This window comes from Pituophis catenifer, unplaced genomic scaffold (genome assembly GCF_029215685.1).
Source record: "Pituophis catenifer annectens isolate HBS135680 unplaced genomic scaffold, rPitCat1.0.hap2 SCAF_4, whole genome shotgun sequence".
Taxonomy (NCBI): Eukaryota; Metazoa; Chordata; class Lepidosauria; order Squamata; family Colubridae; genus Pituophis; species Pituophis catenifer.
Genome location: NW_027256884.1, coordinates 45,892,048 through 45,919,650, shown reverse-complemented (window position 1 = coordinate 45,919,650; position 27,603 = coordinate 45,892,048). Strand labels below are relative to the sequence as shown.

Sequence of the window (27,603 nt, the reverse complement as noted above, 5' to 3'; positions counted from 1 at the left end):
GCAATATTATTTTGCAGGGGCTCTTGTCCAAATTGCATGTTAAACCATTTGGCATTTTTAGAGTTAAATTTCTGGTTCTTTCCATTAGACTTAAATCAGCCTGGCTGGAGTTTAAGCTGCCTGGAGAGACAAGTAAGAGCTCACACCCTCCAGAGTGGGAGTGATTGTAAGCCTGGACAGAGCAGAATTTCCTGAACCGAACTAACTACAGTATACAACGCTCAGCTGGTCCTAAGAGGAGCCACGCAAAGCCGGCGTGCAAGCAGGAAACCTCCTTTCTGCCTGAACAAGCTAGTAACTTTTCATTTTTCTTCAGAAAAACGGAATCCAGGGCATATTAAACAATGGAGATCAGGGTAAGATATTGACATTCCTACACATTCTTAATTTATTTTCAAAGCGGAAGGGAAAACCAGAATTTGCTTTGGGAGCGCTTGGGAATCACTTTTTACAATTTAGAGTAGATTCAGCTGCGGGGCAGCAGATATAGGCAGAGTCCGTCGCTCTGGTTTCTTGTACGGTGCGTGTGCTTCTGCTTCGTCTGTTGCATGCACTTTTCTCCCCAAAAGAGATGGCGAACTTCCTCTCAGCAGATGTAGAAGATGCAGATTGGCGGGAGCACGGGGAGAAGACGGTAAGATGAGAAGAATCGAGGGAGAATTGCAGGTTTCACACGGCTTCGTCCTTTGGTTTTGAATTTTGAGAACTTTTTTTACAAATGCGTTGTCTTGGAAACAGAATCTGAATAATGTTAAACGCATGAAATAAAAACGGTAAAGATGAATTCTCTCCATTCATCTCAGGGGTTCCTTTCTCCAGAGTTTTAAATTGAACATTTTAAAAAAGTGGATTGCCTTTTCAGAGGTTTTAGCATACTGACACGTATATGAATTTTAAATCTGAAATTTTTGTCCTTTTCCATAAAAGATGAATGTTTTGAAGAAACTCATTTTTACTTTCTTTGGGGATTTGATTATTGAAACTGAAAGAAGCAATTATAGTACGATATGTTAATTCTTTTGCAAAAAGTGCGGTGGGGCAGTGGTTAGGATGCAGTACTGCAGGCTACTTCTGCTGACTGCCCTCTGCTAGCAGTTAGATTCTCACCTGCTCAGGGCCTTCCATCCTTTCGAGATCGGTAAAATGAGGACCTAGATTGTTGGGGGCAATATGCTGACTCTAAGCTGCTTAGAGAGGGCTGTAAAGCACTATAAAGCGGTATATAAATCTAAGTGCTGTTGCTATATCCTAAATATTAAGTGCAATATTATGGGATAACAGATTTAACATTTACATTCTGAATAATAAGAAATGTTATTTTATGCTTTTTTAAATAGAAATTTAAAAAAATATACTTTGGAATTAAAAGCTACTTTTGTGCATCTTGAATATTTTGATATTACTAGGCATGTACATAACTACATTAAATTTATTTTGATAGTGGAATAAAATATTGGAGTTACTTGGCAGCCATAGAATATTATAATGAGATAGTTATAAAAACTCATTTCATATAATGAGTTTGACCCAAAGAATCTGAATCTAGCATCTCTTTTTTTCTTTTCACCTTTTATTGTATGGTTGTAAGGAAAATGTTGTGGAAAGACAATGATATATTAAACTATCCTAAACCAAGTTATGATGTAAAAACTCAGATAGGATCACTCTGTGTCTAAAAGATTTAGTGACTTAAAATATCAAATTCACAATTCCTTGGAATGGAGAAAGGACTACCATTAGATTGAATGTAAAAGGGTTTTTGGAGAACATGATGTCACCACATGTCCTGGCCACTTTTTTCATAGAGGCATGTGACCATCAGAAGTGTAATTAAAAGTGTCAGCACTTTGCTTCTGGAAAACTGCCCTAAGGAAGTTGCCTCTACTGCCACTGGTGGATGAAGTGTAAGGATACACCTAGTATATACTCAGTAGGGAAAACTTGAGTTATTAAAAGAAACTGGACAATTGGAAATACTTGAATATAGCAGAGAGATGCAGAATCAAAGTTGCTGGTAGCATCTACCAAACAAGAGGAGTGCTAGGAAGATGTAAATCAATTTGCATTAACAGTATGATTGGGTTTCAAAATCTGTCTTCTGATTTCTGAAAGTTTTCTTCCTTTGCAAATGGAACTTCTGATTCTCTGAATCTTTTTTTTTTTTTGTGCTTAAGAAAGTCTTTAGGTGAAGGCCTTGAGTATGCTGTAGCTTATTGCCTTGATCTGCAGAGGATACTGTCTTGCTTCGTTTTTTGATGTAAGGCATCTTTCCATCCCTCTGCAGACTGTCCACCCCCACTGCCCAGCCTTTATCATCTGAAGAAGTCCCATGGGAGGAGTTCCTTTATGATTGCTTCTCTTGGCATTTCATTAAAGAATTAAAACTGCGGAGGGCTGTAATAGAGATCATAGTAGAGTAAAGGCAGGTTGCTCCTACACACTCCGTAGCCTCTTTTATCTAAGTTATGCAGCTATACTTATAAGCATTTCGTCCATCCCCCCCCCCCATTTGAATGAGAGCAGCCTAGATATGGTGTCTTTAAAAGTTGTTTAAAGTATGATAGTGGTTTTTTGAAATCATAGCATTCTTCACATTGCAGATCGTGGTTACAGTAAATGATGGCAGTTACAGATTAAATGGTACTCAACAAGCCAAAACTTGTTACAGATACAGACAGCTTTTAGCCTTTCCTGGAAGGTGCTGCTCTATTAGAATAATAATGTGCTGTGGTTGTGGAGTGCCTTGACTCAGTTATGACAGAGCTCCCATGTGCTTTACTCCCAACTTTAAGTGTTCCAAGAAAAATGAGAGAAGAATTTAACTGTTTATAATTTTAGCACTTAGTTTAGTCTAATCCAGAGGTGGGCAACTATGGCTCTTTTATGACTTGTGGACTTCAATTCCCAGAATTCCTGAGCTAACATGGCTGGCTGAGGAATTCTGGGGGTTGAAGTCCACAAGTCATAAAAGGGCCATAGTTGCCCACCCCTGGCTCTAATCTTTTCTTAAATCTGCTCTTCATTAAGAATAAAGCAATTTTTCTGGTCTTTCAATACTTGTAGGTGGGAATTTAATTAATGATATTGATTTGTTATTTACTGACTACTATTTTTAGGTGCCATTGTTCAAATTGAGCATTTGAACTGCTGTTGAGTTTTTCTGTGTGTGCACATTTGTGTATGCAGAGATATATTTTGGTGCATTATATATTCTGATTTGATGTGTAGTATTACAGTCATAAAATAATGGGATATAAATCAATAAAATGAAAAAGATGGTATCAATTTGCCATTTATGTACTGAAGTCAATTTTTAATGTGTAATTTTTTTTCTTGGACCCAGATTTTAACCACTAGGTGTCTTAAGTGGTCTTTAAGAAATTAAGATTAATTTCTTAATTTCTCTTAAGAAATTAAGACAGTTTAAACAATTTCAGTGGCTTCTTACTTATCCCTTGAAGTACATTGCTATTTTTTTCATTCCATCAACAGTTTAGCCTAGAACAACTATATTTTTGAAAGTTGCAAAATCTTTGAAGCTGCAAAATCTTGAAGCTTCCTCTGGAGGAAGGCATTGTCTTATCTGTTTGATTGAAAATACTGACAAAATGAAGCATGAGTTACTTATTTCTTTTTATGCAGTTTTCTTTCGCATACAAAAGTCATTTGTCACATTTAATATTGATTAAACTATTACCTGACAGTACACAGTGTGTTTATTCATGTGTTTGTGATCATATTCATTTTTAGGCACAATCTCATTTTATACAGATAAGACTATTATATACTGTAAATGACAATTTGCTCCTGTTTGATTAGCTGGTGGCATCATGACCGAAATGCCTTTGCACAACTGCATGTTGTGCACCAACTATGTCCATTCCTGGGCCCTTCACACAATCACTCATGCTCTGGTCAGCTCTCAGTTGGACTTTGTAATGCACTGTGCATGGAACTGCCCTTGATGAGTATCCCAAAATTTCAGTTCATCCAAAATGCATTGGCATGCACACTTCCTTGGAAATAAGGTTGGCTTCTCCTTGGTCCTTTTCTGGAATGATCTGAAGACATGGTTCTGTCAGTGGGCCTCGAGATTCCAGGTTGATTTGGACTAATCAAGTGGCTTCTCTGATCATATTTGTCACTGCCACAATGGTTGGAGATTTCTGAGGTTTTTATATTGTTGATTTTTAATGTTACAGTAGTGGCCAAAATTGTGGAAACCTTTTGGGAAAAGTGTATTTTGTAAAACTAGCTAATAACACCATTTTTGGGGGGAGTAGTACCATAAAATTATATATCAATGGAAAGATAATTTAATCAAGAATGTAATGCAATAACTTTTATGAAGGATTTGCTATTAGAATAGCAGTTACAGTATAAAGAAGAAAAGTGAAACATGTCTAAAAACCTAGATATACAAAAATTATCACGTCAATTAATACTTAATTGGGTAGCCTTTAGCATGAATTACGGCCTTACAACATCTTCCCATGGAGTGAATCATGTCTTTTAGTTCTGCAGCTGTTATAATGTGAAACCAAGATTGAATTATTGCTTCTATTAACTGGGTTTTATTGCTCGGTTGCTTCTGACTAACAAGTTTGTTTAGTGGGTTCCATAGATTTTCAATTAGGGTAAGGTCTGGGCTATTCCCAGGCATTCCAGCAGTGGAATATAATTATCTTGAAACTCAAAAAAAAAAAAAAAGTGGTGTTATTAGCCATCAAAAATACACTTTTCCCAAAAGGTTTCCACAATTTTGGCCACTACTGTATATACCACCCAAGTCATGTGTGAATTGGGCAGCTACAAACATCTATTTAATAAATAGCACCACTACCATGTAAAACCTATGGCTTTTCTCCATTCTATTCAGCAATAAATTTTAAAAATGAGATCAGTTTAACACGACTGACATTTTTCAATGTTTCTGAAACAATTTATGGAAGAAAATGCTAATTTTGAAGATGAAACTGTGTTTTTATCACAAGAGATTTAGTGTTCTGATTTGCCTTTTCCTTAAATATATTAAATACAGAAATAGTGTCAAAGAATTTCATAACTCATGTGTACATTTATGTACAGATTTATAGTTGTCTAGAAGTAAGACAAGGCTGAAGGGAGAAGAAAGTAATTTCCATGAGTCCCAATGGATATTTGATTTTAACTTTTAACAGTTATCCTTCATATTTCAACTCGGGCTACCTGATTGCTTCATGACTAGACATCTATCTTAAGATATAGTTCAGTCCATTCAAATTCTTGGGTACTGTAGTGGAAATAATTTGGTTTCGCTTTCTACACCATGTTTTACACTATGAATTTTGCCAAGATACTTTGAAGAAACATAATGATCCAGTAATAAATTCACAATAAATTATATCTAAGACATCAGTACCCTATCAGAAAGAGAACTGATAAGGAATAACTTAAAAGTGGAAAAGAAAATGCTCAGCTTGTATGTTCCCAGGATAGTGCTTCATTTAAAGCAATGCTTGATGGGATAAATGTTTCCATGTAACTTAGAACTGTATAAAGAAAGTAATCCATATGTAATTAGAAATTGGTATAAGAACTTTTGAGCCAGATTTCCTAAAATCTGTTATATAAAATACCCATGTTTTTTTAATCAGAACAGCATGACATGTATAGGAAAGCCAGACAGAATTTAAGGGATGGAGCATATTAAATGTAATAGGAATCAGTGCAAGGATTTCCAAAGTAGACTTTTTTCCATTCTCATTTTTTTTTTAAAAAAAATATTCATTGTAATACAGAATGAGGTTTGCAGAGGATATTCGATAGGATAGTGAGGAATATTTGTGGCCAATTCCACCCATAATCTAAGGGATTTCTGTCTATGTTTATGCATGTCATTTTTACTGGATGCTCAATTCAGGAAACACTGCAGCCTATGGAAGCACAGGAGTGCAGGGAAGGGCTGTTTGTTGGTAACAAAGAATGCTACCTTATCATGAATAGATTGGAATTGGAATTGGAGGCAAATCGTAGGGGAAAATGTAAGATTTAATCACATTTTTTCTTATCTTAAGATGCTATCCAGGCTAGAGATAGAAATATTTTACTTTGAACAACTTTTAAGAATGGGAAAGTAGCATTGAAATATACACATGGTTGAATGAAAGAGGCTCTTTCTCCCATCAGCAAGATGCTGAAATTGACAAAAACAGTGATAATCCTGATTGCAAAGCAAAACTGTCTAAACAGGATCTTAAAGTCTTTCATGATCCCATGCCAATCAAGTACATGAACAGATACAAAAGGTGCCATGTTTTCCACTTTATACACTGTCTTCCTGAACGTGGGGGCACAGTAAAACCTTCTGAACTGAGGACATTGTATCCAATGTCATCTTCATTGTACCACAAGGAAGAACCAAATTGGGCACTGAATTGAGGATTTATGCAAGTTGAAGCACAGCACGAATCTTTGATACTGGATACTTTTATTTATTTGCCAGTTGGCAACAGTTCACAGGAGCAAGTCATATTATTTAATTATTATCAGAATAATTAAATCAGCAGATAGTCCGAACCTGCAAAATTGAAGTCTGGAAAGCAAAGGCTCAGAATGAACAAAGTCTTGCAACAAAAATCAAATATAATTTTAAAAATTTCTTTCAACATATAAACAATAGGAAAAAAGTCAAGGAAACAGTTGGACCACTAAAGAAAGAAGATGGCAAGGAAGTAACAGATAGTAGAGAGAAAGCAGAGCTGCTTAACTCATTCTTTGCATCAGTCTTTATGCAAAAAGAAACTATAGCCCAACCTACCAAAAACATAACTATAAAAGACAGACTAGAAATAAAAATTAAAACAAGAAAATAGTAAGAGAACACCTGTCTGACCTTGATAAATATAAATCACTGGGACCTGACAGAGTACATCCCAGAGATCTGAAGGAGCTGGCAGACATTATTTCAGAACCAATGTACCATATCTTTAAAAAATCCTGGAGCACTGGGGAACTACCAGAGGATTGGGAAAGTGCTGATGTGGTTCCCATCTTCAAAAAAGAAGGAAAAAACAGACCCAGGAAACTATAGGGCAATCAGCTTAACATCAATACCTAGGAAGATACTGGAAAAAATAATAAAACATCTGTGAACATCTAGAAATAAAGTTATAACAAATAAAGTTATAACTAGTAGACAGCACTTATTCATTAAAAACAGATTATGCCAAACCAATTTTATTTCATTTTTTGGCAAAGTGACTAAATTAGTAGACCAGTGAATGCTGTGGTCATCGTATACTTCAGCATAGTATGCTTCAGCAAGGCATTTGAGAAAGTAGACCGAAACCTACTTCTTCTTTTTTTTTTTTGCAAAAAGTTTTTTTTATTTTTTTCAAACATACAAATTACATCTTTTCGGAACAGAGCTTTGATCCGGTCATCAATTTGTTCAATTTTTTGTCATCTTTAACAAAATTTTATATATTCTATTTTGCCATAACACTTATTTCGTAATCTTAAATCACATATTTCAACTAATACCATCTTAGAAAAAGTTTACTCATATTTACTTAATCAATGTAATTACCCTTCTATTAACCCACCTTAAATCTTAATTCAATTAATATCTCATAGTACATTTCACAATTCTTACCCTAAATCCTCACTATTAACAAGCTCCATGGCATTGGACCTGGATACCTTTGAGACCGTCTTCTGCCACCAGTAGCCTCCCACCGGCCAGTCTGCTCCCACAGAGAGGGTCTCCTCAGGGTGCCATCGGCCAAATTATGTCGGCTGGTGACACCCAGGGGGAGGGCCTTCTCTGTGGGAGCCCCTGCCCTTTGGAATGAGCTGCCCCCAGAAATTCGTAAAATCTCTGATCTCCGTGTATTTCGCTGTGCCCTCAAAACCTTGTTGTTCCTCCAGGCTGGGCTATCAAGGTAAAGATTTTAATTGGGTTTTTAAAACTGGGATTTTAAATTTGGGGTTTTAAATTGAGCCTATCATTTAATAATTTTAATAATTTTTAAATTTTGTCTGTCTTTGTGCTTTTAATCAGGCTGTACACCGCCCTGAGTCCTTCGGGAGAAGGGCGGTATAGAAATAAAATAAAATAAAATAAATAAATAAATAAATAAATAAATAAATAAATAAATAAATAAAATAATGCTCATTAAATCTTTATTCCATTGTTACTTTATCAAATTTAAATCTTATCACTAATCTTAAAAATATAGCAATTTAACATTTGAACATAGTTCTTAATTCAAATAATGCTATTTAATAGTTTCCCAATTATTTCCCTAAATTCTATCTATTTAACCATACCATTTATATAAACACCAATTAAGTAATTTTTGTTTGTAAATCATAATCATATATTATTTCAATTTTCTTTTCTTTTTTGCTTAAGTGAAAAATGTTCAAATTATTACAATTGTTATACGTATTTAAACAATATCCCCATTATTATAGCTATCAATTTTCTCAAATGATACCATCTAACATCTTGATAAAAATTGATACATTATATCCATTGATATATTTTCTTTTTACATAATCTAATTCAACCTTTTCTTTTATCATTCCATTGTTAATCCCGCAACCTACTTCTTGATAAATTAGAAAAATGTGAGATAAACAGCATCACCACCAGAAGGATTTGTAACTGACTGATAAATCCTACTTAATGAGTAGTCCTTAATGGTACTACATCTATATGGAGGGAAGTAAGCAGTGAGGTACCACAAGGTTCTATCTTAGGCCCAGTATTCTTCAATATCTTCATAAATGACTTAGATGAGGGAATAGAAGGGGAACTCTTCAAATTTGCAGATGACACTAAGCTGGCAGGAACCGCCAACACCCCAGAAGATAAGCTCAGGATTCAAAAAGATCTTGGTAGACTTGAAAAATGGGCCTTATCCAACAACATGAAATTTAATGTGAATAAAAGTATGGTTTACACCTATGCAGGAAAAGCCAAAGGTTCAAAAGTACAGATTAGGAGAAATCTGGCTCAAAAACAGTGAGAGGGACATTGGAATCCTAGTGGACAATCACTTAAACATGAGCTAGCAGTGTGCTGCAGCAGCCAAAAAAGCTAATACAATCCTTGGTTGTATAAAGAAAGACATAGAATCAAAATCACATTAAATATTAGTACCGCTTTATAAACCTTAGCAAGACCATATCTGAAATAACTGCATCCAGTTTTGATCACCATATTAACAAAAAAGTTGTTGAGACTTTGAAAAAGGTGCACAGAAGAGCAACTGTGCTCTAAGATGATTAAGGGCTTGGAGATAAAAACGTATGAAGAATGGTTGCAGGAATTGGGTATGGCCAGTCTAGAGAAAAAAAGGACTAGGTATGACATGATGACAGTATTCCAGTATTTGCGGGGTGCCACATAGAAGAGTAGGTCAACTTATTTTCCAAAGCATCAGAAGGCAAGACAAACAATGGATGGAAACTAATCAAGGAGAAAAGCAACTTTGAATTAAGGAGCAACTTCCTAACAGTGACAACAATTAACCAGTGGAATAGCTTGCCTTCAGAATGTCTATGGAGATTCTCAGTCATCCATGTCATGGTTGTCCTAAAGGTGCTGAAAGGACTGTGTTATGTCCTGCAGAAAGGACAGCTTCACAACACAGTCCTTTCAGTAGTCCCAAGAAGGCTCCACCCCCATTTGCACTACTCAGGTGACCCTGAGGACACAGAGAAATCTCCAAGTGGCTTCAATGACACTCTAAAAGAATGCAAATGACCAGCTGTCTGCAAGGAATATAAATCCTTCCATTCCCCACCATCTAGTCAGAGCTGAAGAAGCTTCTTGGATGAGAAGCGAAATGTCAGCTCTGCCTGCCTCGGCCAGGAGCCTCATAGTCATCCTGCCATTAAAAGAAGTAGGGGGAGGATGAAAGGGGGAAGGATGAAAGGGCAATAAAGCTTTGTATGATAGGAAATTGGGAGGGGGAAATGACAGGTGATAAGGACCAGAGAAACAGGATCTTGTTTGTATCAGCAACCCATGGCCAGGCATCCTGAGTAATATGTGGATTATTCCCAAACATCTCAAGAGTTCTCAAAACATCTTGGCGAGCTCCGGTTGGCTGGAAACAGACAGGTCATTGAGGGAGGGATGTGATGGGGGCAAACCTACACCTTATTTTTGTATCCGGCGAGTCTGATAATTTCCGAGCTGGCTTGACTTTAATGCAACCAACACTCTTAATAAAAGAACCCTTTGCTTTAAGCAAATGTAGTTGAAGAGTTTTCTTTCCTAGGGGATAGGATTGGGGCAGGTCTGACATTAAGAAAACCACTCTACCACTCTGCCAGTGGGCTCAGAGAACCCATTTTTTTCTGTGTTCTATTGCATTGTGTGTGGAATATTCACTAGGTTCTATATATTGGCAAGATTTCAACAGTGGTTTGCCATTGTCTACTTCATAGAGCTGAGGGAGAGAGTGACCAGTCCAAGATCATCCAGCTGACTTTGTGGCTAAGCTGGGACTAGAACTCGGAGTCTCCTGGTTTCTAGCCACTGTACCAAATTGGCTCTTTTCTCTGTGTGCTTGAGTAATTATTGTCTTTCTTCAGAAGTTATGATGGGTACATTCAGAAATGGGAAATCTAAAGATGCCTGTTGGATCAGGAGCATATTCCTGTTGGTATGTGGTTTGCCTGCGTCTAATTTTAGTTAAATGATTGTATCACTTTGAGGTTAAAAGATAAAGGATGGGTTTGCTGGGTGTTTCATTCTTTTGAGATTACTTAGAAACAGGATGCCCACATCAATTGTGCAATGAGAATGAAATCAGGGAAGAATTGATTATATGTAGAATTTTTAGAGTAAATTATTATAAGAGTGTGAGGCTATTCTCTCTCTCTCTCTCTCTCTCTCTCCCCACCCCCACCCCCCATTGGCTTGCTAGTTCCTTTCATAATGATTTTTTTCACAAGGAGCTCTTTCTCTTTTTGGAACAGTTTATGTGTTGTTCCCTTATTCAGTTACTCTTGAAACCTAAACATTTTTTTTTTCAAAAACCAGCACTCATCTATGTATTCTGTACTCTTGCGTGTTTTTAATTGAGAAATTATCATTTAAAGCAAACACTTTTGGTGCCAGTTTGTGCCTTAAGCAGTGATGCCTACTGAATCTAGTGGCTTTCCAGAATGATGAAATGAGAATCACTACAAACTTATGTATGTTTGTGTGGTACCATGGGGGCAGGGTGTTCAGTTCGAAATTTGCTCCTCTTGCTTTTCTCCCCATAGTTTTTGTGCAGTTAGATGTTAAGTCTTGGCAGATTGACAAGTTCTTGCTGGACTCAAAAATATTTCAAGAACTTTGAGTTTAAGAATGGTCTGAACATAAGAGATTTGAGTATGTACAGTAGAACAATCCCAATGATATTTTGAATTTCTTATTCAAATTTATTATACTTATAAATTTGTTCATTCCCTAATTACTTGATGCTTTTCCTACTTTTCTTTTCTTTTTCTTCTTGCATTATGTTATAAAATATTGAACTAACATTTTAAAACAGAAAGGAATGTTCCTTGTATTGCAAAGTTATGTGGTTGCTCCTGCAGCTCACAGGCTGGCTGATTCAGGGTACGATACCTTTTGCTTCTGAAGACTTGCCATGTTGCTCCCATTAGCACCCTGGCTGGATTACAAACAATCTGTTTGTGCTTACTTGGCCTGTGCTTCTTCAGAACTGTTTCTACATGACGTACATCAGTGGTGTTTGACTGACATGTGTGATTTGTTTATTAAATAATATGGTTGAGAATTGAATGAAATATTTCCCCCATGGCAAGAACATGAACAGACACATCCAGAGGAAACAAGACAATTCCGCTTTTATAAGCTAAATTAGTCATGTGATTCTCCATTAAGAAATGATTAATCAGGAAGGGAAAAACATACTTAACCCAAAAAGGGGGAACAAAAGCAAGCATATTGAACTATTTATTACTTATTTGCTTTCACCTTTGATTCAAATCACTTTTATTTACCTGACCACTGCTGCAAGTCAAACAAATTGAAAAAATAATCATTGCAACAAGTCAGAAATAATATCTTGTTGCTGGTAAGTAATTACCCTAGATTCATTAAATATGTAGTGGGCAATAACAAAACTCCAGAAGGCTGACTGCTAAAGTAGGCAGGAAAAAAAAATGTTATCCTCATTCCTAAACAGATCTTTGCCTAGAAAAAGTGCACTATAGTGCTTATGGAATTCTATGGTTTACCTTGATTTGTTTGACTTATTTTTAGTGAAAAATACATTAACCTTCTCGATTATGAAGATAATCCAAGTGTCCAAGTTTTATAAAATTAGATTTATGTCCTTTGAGTATATTTTAATCACATCAGTTATGCTTAAACAAACAAACAAACAAATATACATACATACATACATCCTTTTCTATATATGTAGATAGAAGAAGATGATGATGATGTATGGAATAGTGACAATGTTTTGCAGGCTATAAAATAAAATACTTTTTGAACATAAAATGATAAATGATATGCAGCATTGTGGTTTTTTATGTGCATTTTTCACAATGTTTTCCACCATATAATTAATATTTTTCTGCTGATATATTGTTCTACTGTTAATTTATTTTTTCTAACATACATATTTTATATTTATATTTATATTTTATATTTTAATGTAGGTTTTTATATACATTGCCAATCTTTAAGTTCTTTCAATCTCTTCATTGAATTATAAAGTTTAGTTTGAAAATGTTTTTTTTTTAAATACACATATGCATCCTAATTTCAATTACATTTACCACAAGGAGGCACCACATTATTGGCTTCATCCTTATTAGGAATTATCAGTTGTTATTCTATGCATTTAAGCCCTCTACCAAATTGCACTTACGTGTATAAGTATACACCTTCACACTTAATTGATTATATACAGTGCATTAGCATTAAAAGGTACCCAGATACAGGAAGGAATACACAGAGGTCTTCAGAATGGTGATTGCCATTCAGCTTACCTCAGAACAGAGAGCTACAGATGTTACATTCTGTAAACTTCACATGTATAAGATTTTACTTGGCTTCTGCAGCAGTTGTGATGTCATGTAAAGTGCTGGATGTGAACATGACATAATGTAATATCTGTATCTCTATTCTCTCAGGTGAGCTATCATTCTGATAGAACCAGTTTTCAAAAAATTCATGGGAGAATATAGGTGCATATGTTAATAATTTGATTCTTGATATGATATGATATGATATACAATATCAATCTTTTAGCCAGTCACTATTATCTCAGATAGACACACAAAGTAGTATTTGGCTGTATGTATGTGTTTCTGTTTGTATAAAAATATTTTATAAAGATCAATATATCAGATTCTCAAATTCTGTGACACTAAATGCTGGTGATTTAGAAATTGCAACTTCTCTTTTTCTCGGCCATTATAGTGTGAAAGAAATATACACCTATAACATTTGATAAATCCTGCTTTAGTATCATTTTATTTTTTGGATAGTACTCGGGTGGGATTCAGCCGGTTTGGACCAGTTCGGGAAAACCGGATGCTAATTTTACATCTAGTTCACTGAACCGGTAGTTGCAAGACTGGCTGGCCCCGCCCACCCTGCCCTGCCCCTCTCAGGAGTTTCCATGTGGCCCGCTTTGGATGCGAAGTAAGTGCAGGGCCCGCATGGAGGCTCTGGGAGGGCGAAAAATGGCCCCCCAGAAGACTAGAAATGGGCCTGTTTCCAGCCTTCGGAGCCTGAGGGAGGCTGTTTTTGCCCTCCCGGAGGCTCAACAAAAGCCTCTGGAGCTTGGAGAGGGTGAAAAATGGGCCTACCGGAAGTTCCGGAAGTCCGAAAATGAGCCTGTTTCCAACCTCCAGAGGGCCTCCGGAGCCCGGGGGAATGCCGTTTTTGCCCTCCCAGAGGCTCAAGGAAAGCCTCCAGAGCCTGAGGAGGGCAAAAAACGGGCCTACCGGAAGTCCAGAAATGGGCCTGTTTCCGGCCTCCGGAGGGCCTACAAAGCATGGGAGAGGCCATTTTCGCCCTCCCGGAGGCTCAAAGAAAGCCTCTAGAGTCTGGGGAAGGCAAAAACACCCCCCCCATGGTGCAGGAGGCCAAGTAGGCCACACCCTGGTGGCCATGCCCACCCAGCAACCAGGCAGAGGACCGGTAGCTAAAAATTTTCAATCCCAACCCTGATAGTAATTGTTGCTAAATGGGATTTTAGAGGATTAATATTATTTTAGGTAACTACTTTCTTTCTATAAAATATATTTTGACATAGTTTTTTGTTGTAAAATATTAGTATATAATGGCTCTTGGTTTCAGTGCCTAAGTTCTCAAAATCGGAATGCTTTTCTATCAACCATTGGAAGCCAAGCCTGCATGACAGAATAATTAGAGTACTTTTTACTTTTAGATATCTGTTCTTAAGCTACCATTCCTTTTCATATTTTTAAAAAATAACTCTGTAATATTAATTAGTGTTGAATTAGCTGTATAGAGTATTACTATATGTAATTGTTTTGAACAGACGTTAGTGCCATGAAAATATTTATAGGACACTGAAAATCCTGTAATTTCCTTCCCAGGAAATTGGTTTTGAATAATAATCAGTAATTACAGTGGAGAAATCAATAAGACTTTCCCCTCCAGATGAAATTCTGCCTTGTAAATCAAACGCCAATTTAAAAGACTAAGTATGAATAGATATTGTTCATTCTTCAGAACACAGATTTTATTGTCATGACTCATTGCAAATAATGTGACTGCTTCCTAGCAAACTTCTAAGGCACAAAATTAAATCAGAAAAGCCCCCCCAGTGCCAAAATAGAAATAGAGCAAAATTTAGTTAATTTATCTTGCCTCAAAATTAATAATGAAATTTGAACTTTCAAGATCAGAAGAGAAGGTAGATTCTTATCATATAGTTTAAACAGATGGAATATACACCAATGAAAGCAGGGGTGGGTTCTAATTTTTTTTACTACCGGTTCTGTGGGCGTGGCTTAATTTGTGGGCATGGCTTGGAGGTCATGTGACTGGGTGGGCGTGGCTAGCTGGTCATGTGACCGGGTGGCCATGGCTATGTGTATAGGAACTACTCAGAGGGCTTTGCACTTATGCCTGGTCATCATTTATGCCCATTGTAGCATTCTTAACAACCGTGTCACTCATTTCACAACTGCTTCTCTTCATCATGGTGACAAGATAGCGCAAAAAACATAAAAAGTGAAGACAGTCGTAAGTTTGAAGACTGGTCAAAAGTGTGGGGACCAGTCAAAAATAACTTTTTCAGCCCTCTGAGTAGTCCATATGCACAAAAGGATTCAATTATTTCTTCAAAGTGCTGATGATTGCACCCTGGCTGGAAGAACTCCAACAGGGGAGTATTTTCTCCCAACCGCTGTGTAAAAAGCTTAAAACAACTCTTTCCCTTTAAGAAAGTCAAGCAAAAAAATAGCCTCCGGAACCGGAAGTGATAGTAAGTCTAGGCATACTGCCAGAGAGGCAGTTTCTCTAATAAAGATTAGGCTAGGAAACAACACCAAATGTTGTAATTAATCCTTACAGGATTAACCCCATAAAGTGGAAAAAATAAAAGGAGATTTCTTTTAACAACCGGTTCTCCGAACTGCTTAACTATTTAACTATTAACTACTTAACAACCAATTGTACTGGAGTAGAATCCCACCACTGGGTCTCCCCATTTATTTTCGCAGGTACCGGTCTACTCATTTGTTTTCTTTTAACACAGATCAGCTGTAGGGCGGCCCTTTGAAGCCCCGCAACAAGAGTTTAAACAGTTTTTTTCCCTCTAGCCATCAGCTGGGACTCAGGAGGCAGCAATAGATTGGGGGGTGGGGCCAAATAAAAGGTAAGAATAACCCGGGGGGTGGGTGGGGGGGTGCAGAACCGGTTCGGTGACGTCATATTGTCACCGCTACCGGCTCAGCCGAACCGGGCTGAACCGGGAGGAACCCACCACTGATTGAAAGATTTCATAGCTAGCAAGATCTAGAAACCTCACTGAGTCACTGAATCAGTATATCAAGAAACTTAAAGGAAGCTTAAGGAAACCTACCTGTGCTATTTCGAGAAAAAATGTCTTAATTTGTTTTCCTCAGACTATTTTCCTAATCATAACTGAGTCATTCAACACATTTTATGTTTCCAAATATTCTGCTGAAATTTTTCAGATATTCTGATAATGATAGCCTTATTCAATTAAAATGGGGGGAAAGTCAGTCTGATCCAAAGGTTAAGGTATAATGCTAGGCATAAGTCTAAAGTTCTTCTATAGTCAATTGAGGTCAATAGAGAGATGGATGAAAATGTTCTACTCAAAATGTATACTTGGCTTTTCAAAAGCCTATGTCTTATCAAAGATTCTTGAGAAAATGTAGTGATTATGGCATAAGAAAATTTGTATTTCTTTTAACCAGCATTGTTTAGAAAACAGAACAAAGGGTAGAAATAAATAAGGAATTGTTTTCAGAGGAGGAAAGTAAACCATGGAGTGCCTCAAAAATCTGCATTGGACTGATGTTGTAACTGATTTATTTGGGGTAATCAGTTTGCTGGCCAGGTTTATACATGATACTAAATTATTCTGAGTGATAGAAACTTAAAGTGATTATGAGGAACTCCAAAAGGATCTCTTTAAAATGGTGGTGAACTACCTGTCTAGTAAAGTTCAGTTTACCAAAGTGTATAATGATGCATATATTATATTCATGTAACTGAGTTGCTTGCTTGCAACTCATTAACCAAGTAAAATAATTTGGGAAAAGCACTCAAAGATGCTTTTCAAAAGACAACGGGACTTTTTTGGTTTTTCCATGAAAATGTTTCGCTTGTCATCAAAGAAACTTCTTCAGTTCAGTTTCAGTTCAGTTTTCAAGGAAAAACCAAGAAAGTCCAGTTGCTTTTTGAAAGATCTGGATCATGGGTGTCAAACCTGTGGCGTCACATTGCAGTCATGTGATATTTTGTGACGTTTTTCTCTTTGTGGAGCTGGGGTGGGTGGGGCCTGCGCATGACCCATCCGGGCCATGGGCCGCCAGTTTGATTCCCCTGAGATGATTGAGAATCTCCATAGGTGTCGCAGTGGATAGTTGGTATTTCATATCATCAGCTGGGGAAAAAAAGAAAATTTCATGCTAGGCATCATAAGCAAAGAGACTAGAAATAGGCATGCATAAGGAATAGTGCTGTTCTGATCACCACATTTGTAAATGATAAAACAGAAACTGGAAAATGCAGAAGATGGCAACCAAATGAAACATATTAAGAACTTGAACGGAATCTTCACAGGAAAGGGCTAGAAAACATTGCTTATTTTTTTTAGCTTGAGAAAAGGAATGATTGAGGTGGATAAAATCATATGAGCCATGGATGTAATGGGCAGGGGGAATATTTTTTGTCTTGCAAAGCACGGGGGTCAGGGATCACCTAATGGCACTGAGGGAATGGAGATTTAGAATAGACAAAACACTTTGCAGAGAATATAATTTAACCTATGCAATTCATTATCACAGGACATGGGGATGGCATTCATTTGCTGGCTTTAAAAAGATACTGGATAGATTCAAGAAGAACATATGTTTTTATAAGTTGAAGACTTAATGTAACTATGATTGGGAGTAGCATGCTTTCAATCCATAGTTGTAGGGGAATAATAGTGAAAAGGGCATATGTATCTATTTTCCACCTGTGAGCATCCTCGAAGCATCTGATTGGTACTGTGAAGAAGTGATTACTTAACTAAAATAAGATTCATCTGATCTATGGTTACTAAGGCACTACTCAATTTCAGTTTCTCACAGGATTGTTGATTTGATAAATGGAACGTAATCTCTATAAATGATTTTTGGCTCTAAAGAAAAGGTGGGGTATGAAACAAATTTCGGACACATTGTCATATATTTTGTGAATTTATGTTTAATATAAATTCACTTTAAAAAAAAATAAAAACAGAGTTCTTCATGAATGTGAGTGATAGGACTGATTTATCCCTCCCTAAATTATGATTAATGAGTGAAGCTTAACAGATTCATGCAAATGTATAGGTAAGGTTATTATAGGTAGTTTGAAAACAACACCTTTGTTTTTCAAGCAAAATCAGGGATGTTGAAACACATAAAATTCCAATGGAATGCAACAAATTTACAGACTTATAGTCAACTTTTGTAAGTAAGGGGATTATTTTATTTACCTCCTGTCCTGTTCGAATCAGAAGCATCAGAGGTGTTTCTGGGTTGAAAAAATTAGCCGATCACATCACTGGTGCCCAGAGGACACCCAATATTTTATTTGGCTGAATAAAGAGGTTATAAAACCCCATGCAGTTTTCATTTATCAGCAACTATAAAATAAAATGTGAAGTTATTTTATTATGGCAGTTGATACCCAACTGTATAGCTTCATGAAACTTTTTTTAACTTTGCAAATCATCTCATGATAATTCATGTGGAAAATTGGCCATGGCTACTGGACTTACATTGTTTTTCCTGGGAGTGCAATGTGTACAGGAATGCACTATAGAAAACAGGCAGGATTTTTATGCTTTTGGGGAAGACGTTTAGTGATAAAGTATAAGCTCTCTCTCTCTCTCTCTCTCTCTTTATTATTTTTATAAACAATTCAAGATGGCAAACATATCTAATACTCCTTCCTCCTCCTATTTTACTCACAACAACAACCCTGAGACATGAATTGGGCTGAGAGAAAGTGACTGGCCTAAGGTATAGAATACTACTGCCTTTCAAGGCTAAAGCTGGAGTACAACTCCGAGGCTGCTGGTTTCTAGGCTGGTGCCTTAACTGCTAGGTCAAAGTAGCTATCTTATCAATAACTCTTAAGTCTAGGTTGTTGTGTACCATAGGGGTCCCCTACTCCCGAGCTGCGGCCCACTACTGGGCCACTGCCAGTTTGGAACTGGACCATGGAACGCATTGGGCGAGTGCACATGTACATGCACCTCCTCTGACACAAGTAGCAGGTGCTTGTTCTCGCAACTCCCCTCACACAAGGGGCAGGCATTTGTACTCAAGTGTGCAGCTCCCCTCATGAGAGCAATGTATGCTTCCGCCTGCATGCGAGTGACAAAAGCCAGAAAGGTTGGGGACTGCTGGTGTAGCAGATACTTGCCTGTTTGAATTCTAAACCGTGGATTTTTTTACATTTATTATGGTCATCCACTTTGGTAGACTCTACAAGAGATTACAAAATTTAAATAAGCAGTTAAAACAGTTAAAAAACACAAAACAAAACAGCCTGGTCTAAAAATAAGTCATAACAAAAACAATAAAACACAACAATAATCCAACAAATACATTAATCTCAGCTCATAAGGATTTTTTAGAATCTCAGCAGAGTGGAAGCTATCCATAGGTCTCGGGTGATGCTGCTTCAGTGGGTGGTTCAAGTGACAAAGAAGGTATGCTTCCTTGTTCCAAAGATTAGAAGGCCTGGGACGCCCAATTTGGCATGGCAGAATAATTGGAACTGTGGCTTCCAGTAGTTTTCAAGGGTGCACCATACAGAGTGTATTGCCACTGTCTGATTGTGAGGTAACCAGAGTCTGGCTGACCATTTGAAGGGCCTCCTGTTTGAGGAAAGGATGCAACTGGTGTACAGCAGAACCTGTGCAAAGGCCTTTCTGGCCATAGCTGCTACCTCCTATTTAAGTCCAGCAGATGCCTTACTTTGTACACGAACCTCAAATGAGTAGGTGCTATTCTATCAAGACCAACAAAAAAGAGATCATCTATAGAGGAGGGAGGGGGCAGCCCCCTCAGGACTGAGCCAAAATTTGTTCTTCCTCAACCAGACCCAAATAGCCACCAGAACCTGGGTCAATACATCAACAACTTCACTTGTACAATCCAGGATTGAGATCTAAAGCTGAGTGTCATCAGCATACAGATGTGACTGAGTCCCAAACCAGTGACAGCCTCACCCAGTGGTTCCATATAGATGTTAAAAATAAGAGTAAAAAAATTTAGTCTCTAGAAGACTGTCTGATACATTTTGCCCCTTGATCCAAAAACAAATTAATTCTGCATACTATATACAAATTAAGCATCATTGGCATGCATCTTACTTCAAGGATTACCAAAGTGTCAGGCACCTGAAACATCAGTTTCCCATGTGAAGGTCTAGTTAAACTGATTTATTGCTAATCATGCTATGCACAAGAATCTTCTCAACCAATGATTAACACCTGCCTCATTAGGTAAAAGTCAATGAAATTCAAAGGAGGTTGGATATAGTTTGCTTATAGCCTCATAGGGATTCTAGGTTGATCCCTCTTTTAACTCCATCCCCAGGTTCTGCCTCTCCTTCTACACAAAGCGACTTAATCTTCAATGGTTTTTGACAGCTATAGACCAACTGATGGACTATGCAGCAGCTTTTTCTTCCACTGGCTTAATGTTGCAATCCAGAATATCCACTGTTTCAAATTCTGATAATTTCCTGGTTCTACAAATTGCTGGATTTAATTTTTGATGGCCATAAAAATGACTGATTGTGCTACAATGTGATATCAGTGACATGTCTTATTCTTGCAGGAACCAGCTCTCAATATTTTTATAAACTTGCATGTGTTTGCCAAGTAAATTATGTTTTTTTATGAGCACAGAAGGAATGCTAGCATCAATCACACATATTCAGTCTATTCTTTTAATTTAATGTAGTCCTGGAGTTAAGAGGAACGATAGCTTGTTCTTCATTCAGACTCATCTCCCAGCTTCTTGAAATTCGCTCAGAGAAAAGCTCCCTGGAATGGTTGCGGCTGTTACAATTTATTTTTATATTTTCTATAACAAGGGCATTTATTTTGTAGTCCAGGACTTGGCATATCATACAGAATGCTGAGAAAACTAAACATTTTCCATCTAGCTAGGGTGAGAATCTAAGTTCAGTTGTGCTTCTAGATATATTAAAATGATGCAGCAATGCTAGTAAAGACAAAAGTCAGTATTTATTTGGCAGGAATTTCCCCAAAAACATTTTGCGATTTTCCATTGTTGCTTTGCATTAATACTATAGTTGTTACAGAGTGTTAACCACTATGTATCATTCATTCCACTTTTGAAGTTCGAATAGTATAAGGTGACCAGACGTCCCACTTTTGGCAGGACAGTCCCGCTTTTGAACAATTTGTCCCGCATCCCGCGGTGTTTTAAAAAAGTCCCGATTTTTGGAAAGAATGCACGGCACAGTGGTGGGTTGCTCCCGGCTGCCTCCTGAGTCCCAGCTGATGGCTAGAGGGAAAAAAACTGTTTAAACTCTTGTCTCGGGGCTTCAAAGGGTTGTCCTACAGCTGATCAGTGTTAAAAGAAAACAAATGAGTAGACCGATGCCTGCAAAAATAGAAAAAACAGCCCCTTAAAGCTTCAGCATAGGTTAATTAGCACAACTTGCTTCCTGACTCTCAGCTGTTTTGCTCAGGGCTCTGTTGTTGCTAGCTGCAGAGTGCTGGAGATTTTTTTCCCCTAACTATGTTTTAAAAGCGAAATTGAAAGTAAAGCAGGGTCTTTGCTGCAACGTGGCAAAATGAGGCAGAGAGAGATTTCTTTTTCTTTTTCCTCACCAAAAAAGGTAGGTGCAAAACTGCAAACAATGGGAAATTTAGGGCAAAAGAGGAGAGTTCAAGATTTTAAAACACAAAAGAAAAAAAGCTCTATTTAACTAGGGAATTGTAATAATTGAGATACTATTGTATATTGTGTTGAAAGCAGAAATGGCTAAGTTGTGGTTTGGAGGAATATATGGGGGAAATTATTTGGTTTATTATTATTGGTAAATATAATTAATTGATTTGTAAAAAATTGGATTGCATGGAAATAATTGGAATATTCATGTTCATATTGATTAATATACAAAAAAGATAGTTATATAACTAATTGATTTATATTAAAATGTTGAATTTGTATTAAACAATTGTATTACATAATTAACCAATGTGAGGATGGATATAAAAATAGATGACAATGGGAAAGGGTATAATATAGAATAGAAGGGAAAAATTGAATTTGATTAAGATTAGAGATGAGGATGAAGGGTAATATTGTTTTTTTAAAAAAATAGATGAGGAATAAATATGGCAAAAAGGAAATATAGAAAATTTAATTGAAATGACTAAACACTGTTTAAATTTGTGAACCAGCCAAATATTCTGTTCAAAGAAAATACATTGTATGTTTGTATGTGTGTTTCTAATTATTGCTATTTATTCATATTTGTTCTCTTTTATTCTTTAAAGTTTAACAATTCATTCTTTATCTTAATATCTTTATATTTGTTTGGGGTTGGCTTTCTTCCCTTTTATCTTTTTTTTTTGTACAGCAATCTTTCTCCTCAAACCTACCACCTCTCTCTTTTCTTTCCTTCTTACTTTCTTTCCCCCCTCTTCTTCTCCTCCCTACTTCCTCTTCCTTTCTCCTTCTCCTCCTCTCTTCCTCCCTCTCTTACCCTCACTCCTACTCTAATTTCCCTTCCCTTCCTTCATCCCTCTCTATTGCTGTATCCTTTTATGCATATGGACTACTCAGAGGGCTGAAAAAGTTATTTTTGACTAGTCTGGTCCTCGCACTTTTGACCAGTCCTCAAACTTACAACTGTCTTCACATTTTATATTTTTGCCCTATCTTGTCATCATGGTGAAGAGAAGCAGTTGTGAAATGAATGATATGGTTGTTAAGAATGCTGCACAGGCATAAATGTGAGGATGGTCATAAGTGTGAGGACCAGTCAAAAGTGCAAGGACCTGTCAGAAATGACTTTTTTCTATACACATAGCCATGGCCACCCGGTCACATGACCAACTAGCCACGCCCACCCAGTCACATGACCTCCAAGCCACGCCCACAAAATGGTGGGTGTCCCGCTTTACCAATGTTAAAATCTGGTCACCTTAGAATAGTACAATATGTGAAATGTTGCTTTGTTGTAATTGTTGGTAATGCTCACCTATAATCGCCAGTTATCCTTTTAGATCTCTGTTGACTTGAGCAATTAGATTAGTACATGACTTTCTGCAATAGTATATCTACAACCTGCACTTTAAATTATTTTATGAAAGTTAATCAAATCATGCTTCTTAAATTTCAATAAAAAGCAATTGTAGTTCCATATGCCTCAACATTTTGCCTAGAGACAATTTTTTTTAGTGTTTGTGAAAGCTGAAGTCCAAACAAAGTTTGTTTGGGAGGTGACATCTTACCAAATGTTGCCATATTTTTTAGATCAGAACCATATCTATAATTAATAACAAAACAATATTAAAGGAATAAAAGAAAGCAAACTAATTAAAACCATGTACCTTATTTTTCCAGAAATCTTCAATGGGATATATATGTCAGCTGATGTCGTGGTATCCGAGATGCTTCTCTTTGAAACCAAAACTCTGAGACCCAAATTATATGTTGTGTGTCATCTAACAATAACCATTCCATTAGGTAGCAGAACTGAGGAATAGAATTTGCTCTGGTGTGTTAGCATTGGCCATTTAACCAGGCTCTCTGGACTGTTTGGCTTTCATCTAATTAAGGTGACAAATCTAATTATAATTATTTTTGGCTTTTGACACATGCTGGTTTTGAACCATTGTATTGTCATTAGCTTGCCTTCATGTAGTGCACTTCTGCTAGCTCAGGAATTCTGGGAGTTGAAGTCCACAAGTCCTAAAGAGGCCATAATTCTCCACCTCTGAAGTAGTGGAACACAGGAAAATGCATGAAGTGCAGAAGCAAAACTTCAAAGCAATCAGGAAGAAAATTCCATATTGATTGTCCAATAGTTTGATGTTCCATAAATAAGAAATTTCAAATAAACAGGATAATTTTTAGATTTATATAATTCTGTTTAATTTTTTAGTCATTCCTTCTCTCATCTCCTCCTTACAACAGCCACCTTGCATATTAATGTGATCTAAGATATAATGATCAGGCCAAAGTCATTTAGTTAGACTTTCATGGCTAATTGGGAGTTTCAATTTGCATTTCCCAAGATCTCTCTATACCCTAACAGTACAAATTACTGACTTACAGTAGTTCTAAGCATATTTCTGTAATGGATCCATATTCCTTTATTTGCTTTATTAGCTTTGGGCCTGTTTCTATAGGTTCCTTCATAATAAATACTAAATCATCCGCAAATGCTTGAAGCTTGTATTCTTCTCTTTTAATTTTCGTTCCTTTTATTTCTGTATCTTGCCTTATTTTTCTGTATAAAATTTCTAGTGTCCGTTATCTCCATTGTTATTTATCTTGACGCTAGAAATTTTAAACAGAAAAATAAGGCAAGATAAAGAAATAAATGGAATCTAATGGATCCCTTGATCTCTATGTATATCTACCGCCTGAGGGGGGAAACTCTTTTAAGTTAAGGTAGATGATATTTACTCAATGCAAAAATCTCTGTCTACACTGATTTTTTTGATTTTTTTTTTTTTTTTTTGAGAAGTAACTGTTAACCATAATACGATTTGTTTTTGGCTTACAAAAGTTCTTTTATAGGGCTGTGTAAACATTTGAACAATATGCTTTATAAGATGTAAGAGCATCTCTGAAGTACCTCTCTTCAAGTCATTAAACTACCCATGTTATTTCTATGCCTTCACGTAAGCCTGGGAGGAAGTTGCACCTGGCTTTATGATAGCAATAGAGGTGCTTCAAAAGCAGAATTACATTTTATAAAACCACTCTTTCAAAGCATTTACATTATATACTGTATAGCTTAAAAATTTCTCAGGTCTGAAAATCTGGGAAATTCTGCTATGTAATGAAGGTGTAAAAGAATGCATATCATAAGCCCTTTTAGACAATATGCACAATAAACCTGTACAGCAAGAGTGAAGCCACATTTCCACATAATTAGGTAAGCGTGTGTGTGTGTGAGTCTCTTATCATGTCTATTGTAATCTGTGTCTCCATCCATCCATATATCCATGCATACATTCATCTTTGATCTGTTCTAGATCAGCTTGCATAGATGCTATTCTTTTGTATTGCTGAAGTGTTTAGTTTCTCCATCTATTGCCTCTGTAAAGAAAAGTTCAACAGTGGAGAATCCTTCTAGAACTATGAATAGGAAATAAATATAGGACTTGCCTTCCTTGAAAGAATGTAGAAGTTTAGTAAATGAATTCAGTCTGTCTTTTAGATTAGAGAAAATTATTGAAATTTTATCTTAGATTATTGAAACAAGCTGTACAGGTAACTTTAGTTATTAGAAAAAAATGACAGAAAAGTTCCAGAGTCATAGTGGCATAGGGTCTCCAAGTAGGGATTTTTTCTGTGTTGCTAGTTGAAGACATTGAGGGGAGGACATGACATCATACCAGAATAAAGGCCCTCCAGTGATTAGGTACTTCGGGGTTAGTTCAGTATGTCATAGGGAAGAGTATCTATTAGATTCACTGGGAATATAATTAGGGACTGCCTAGATCCATTTATTTATTTTATTTTATTTTATTATTTTATTTTATTTTATTTTATTTTATTTTATTATTTTATTTTATTTTATTTTATTTTATTTTATTTTATTATTTTATTTTATTTTATTTTATTTTATTTTATTTTATTTTATTTTATTATTTTATTTTATTATTTTATTTTATTTTATTTTATTTTATTTTATTTTATTTTATTTTATTATTTTATTATTTTATTATATTTTATTTTATTTTATTTTATTTTATTTTATTTTATTTTATTTTATTTTATTTTATTTTATTTTTTTATTTTATTTTATTTTATTTTATTTTATTTTATTTTATTTTATTATTTTATTTTATTTTATTTTATTTTATTTTATTTTATTTTATTTTATTATTTTATTTTATTTTATTTTATTTTATTTTATTTTATTTTATTTTATTTTATTTTATTTTATTTTATTTTATTTTATTTTATTATTTCTATACCGTCCTTCTCCTGCGGGACTCAGGGCGGTGTACAGCCAAGATAAAACATAGCATATAAAATTTAAAAAACATTTAAAAAAACAATTAAATAATTTTGGCCCAAGTTTAAAACAAACCAATTAAAACCAAATTCAAATTAAAAACTGAGAGGATGGGATCAAGCCAGCCCAGCTAGATGGAATAAGTGTGTTTTCAGGGCCCGACGAAAAGTCCGGAGGTCTGATATCGTGCGTATCTCAGGGGGCAGGTCATTCCAGAGGGCAGGTGCTGCCACAGAGAAGTCTCTCCCCCTGGGGGTTGCCAACCGGCACTGTCTGGCTGACGGCACCCTGAGGAGGCCCTCTCTGTGTGAGCGAACTGGTTGGTGGGAGGCTATTGGCGGCAGAAGGCGGTCTCGCAAATACCCCGGCCCTAAGCCATGGAGCACTTTAAAGGTGGTCACCAACACCTTGAAGTGCACCCGGAAGACCACAGGAAGCGCAGGAGAGGTGTTATATGTGAGCACCCCGTCGCTCCCATAATCCCCCGCGTGGCCGCATTCTGGACCAACTGCAGCCTCCGGGTGCACCCCCAGGGGAGTCCCATGTAGAGAGCATTGCAGTAGTCCAGGCGGGAAGTGACGAGTGCTTGAGTGACCGTGCGTAGGGAGTCCCGATCCAGAAAGGGATGCAACTGACGTATCAGGCGAACCTGATAAAAAAACCCCCTGGCCACGGCGTCATATGCTCTTCTAAAGACAGCCGTGCGTCCAGGAGTTGCCTAAGTTGCAAACCCTCTCCATGGAGGCCAGTGATTCGCCCCCAATAGCCAGCGATGGCACCAGCTGGCTATATCGGGACGCCGGAAGCCACAGCCACTCGGTCTTGGAAGGGTTGAGTCAGAGCCTGTTTCTCCCCATCCAGGCCCGCACGGCCTCCAGGCACTGGGACATCACTTCAAGGGCATCGTTGGGGTGGCCTGGGGTGGAGATGTACAGCTGGGTGTCGTCAGCGTACTGATGGAACTCCACCCCAAAGCCATGGATGATCTCACCCAGCGACTTTACATAAATGTTGAACAGAAGGGGTGAGAGGACCGACCCTTGTGGCACCCCACAAATAAGGCGCCTCGGGGTCGACCGCTGCCCCCTGTCAACACGGATTGCGACCAGTCAGAGAGGTAGGAGGAGAACCACCGCAAAACGGTGCCCCCCACCCCCAACCCCTTCAACCGATGCAACATGATACCATGGTTGATGGTATCAAAAGCCGCTGAGAGATCTAACAAGACCAGGATAGAGGAACAACCCCTATCCCGAGCCCTCCAGATATCATCCACCAACACGACCAATGCCGTTTCCGTGCTGTGCCCAGGCCGGAAGCCGGACTGGAGCGGGTCTAGATAGACAGCTTCATCCAGGTACTGGGGAAGCTGTCGCGCCACCACACTCTCAACAACCTTCACAACAAAGCAAAGGTTGGAGACTGGACGATAGTTAGCCAAAATAGCCAGATCCAGGGAGGGCTTCTTGAGGAGGGGCCTCACCACTGCTTCTTTCAAAGTGGCCGGCAGGACCCCCTCACTCAAAGAAGCGTTAACAATCCTCTGGAGCCAGCCTCGTGTAACCTCCCGGGAAGCCAGTACCAACCAGGAGGGGCACGGGTCCAATAAACATGTGGTC

General features: G+C 37.2%; 1 protein-coding gene across 1 annotated transcript in view; it reads left to right on the top strand.

Annotated features, from left to right (window-relative positions):
• Positions 1-240: 240 nt before the first annotated feature.
• Positions 241-27,603, top strand: part of MID1 (midline 1) — a 271,066-nt gene continuing 243,703 nt past the window's right edge. The window contains exon 1 of the mRNA XM_070942927.1: positions 241-356. The gene's annotated coding sequence lies outside the window, so the exon portion shown is untranslated. The remainder of the gene's footprint in view (positions 357-27,603) is intronic.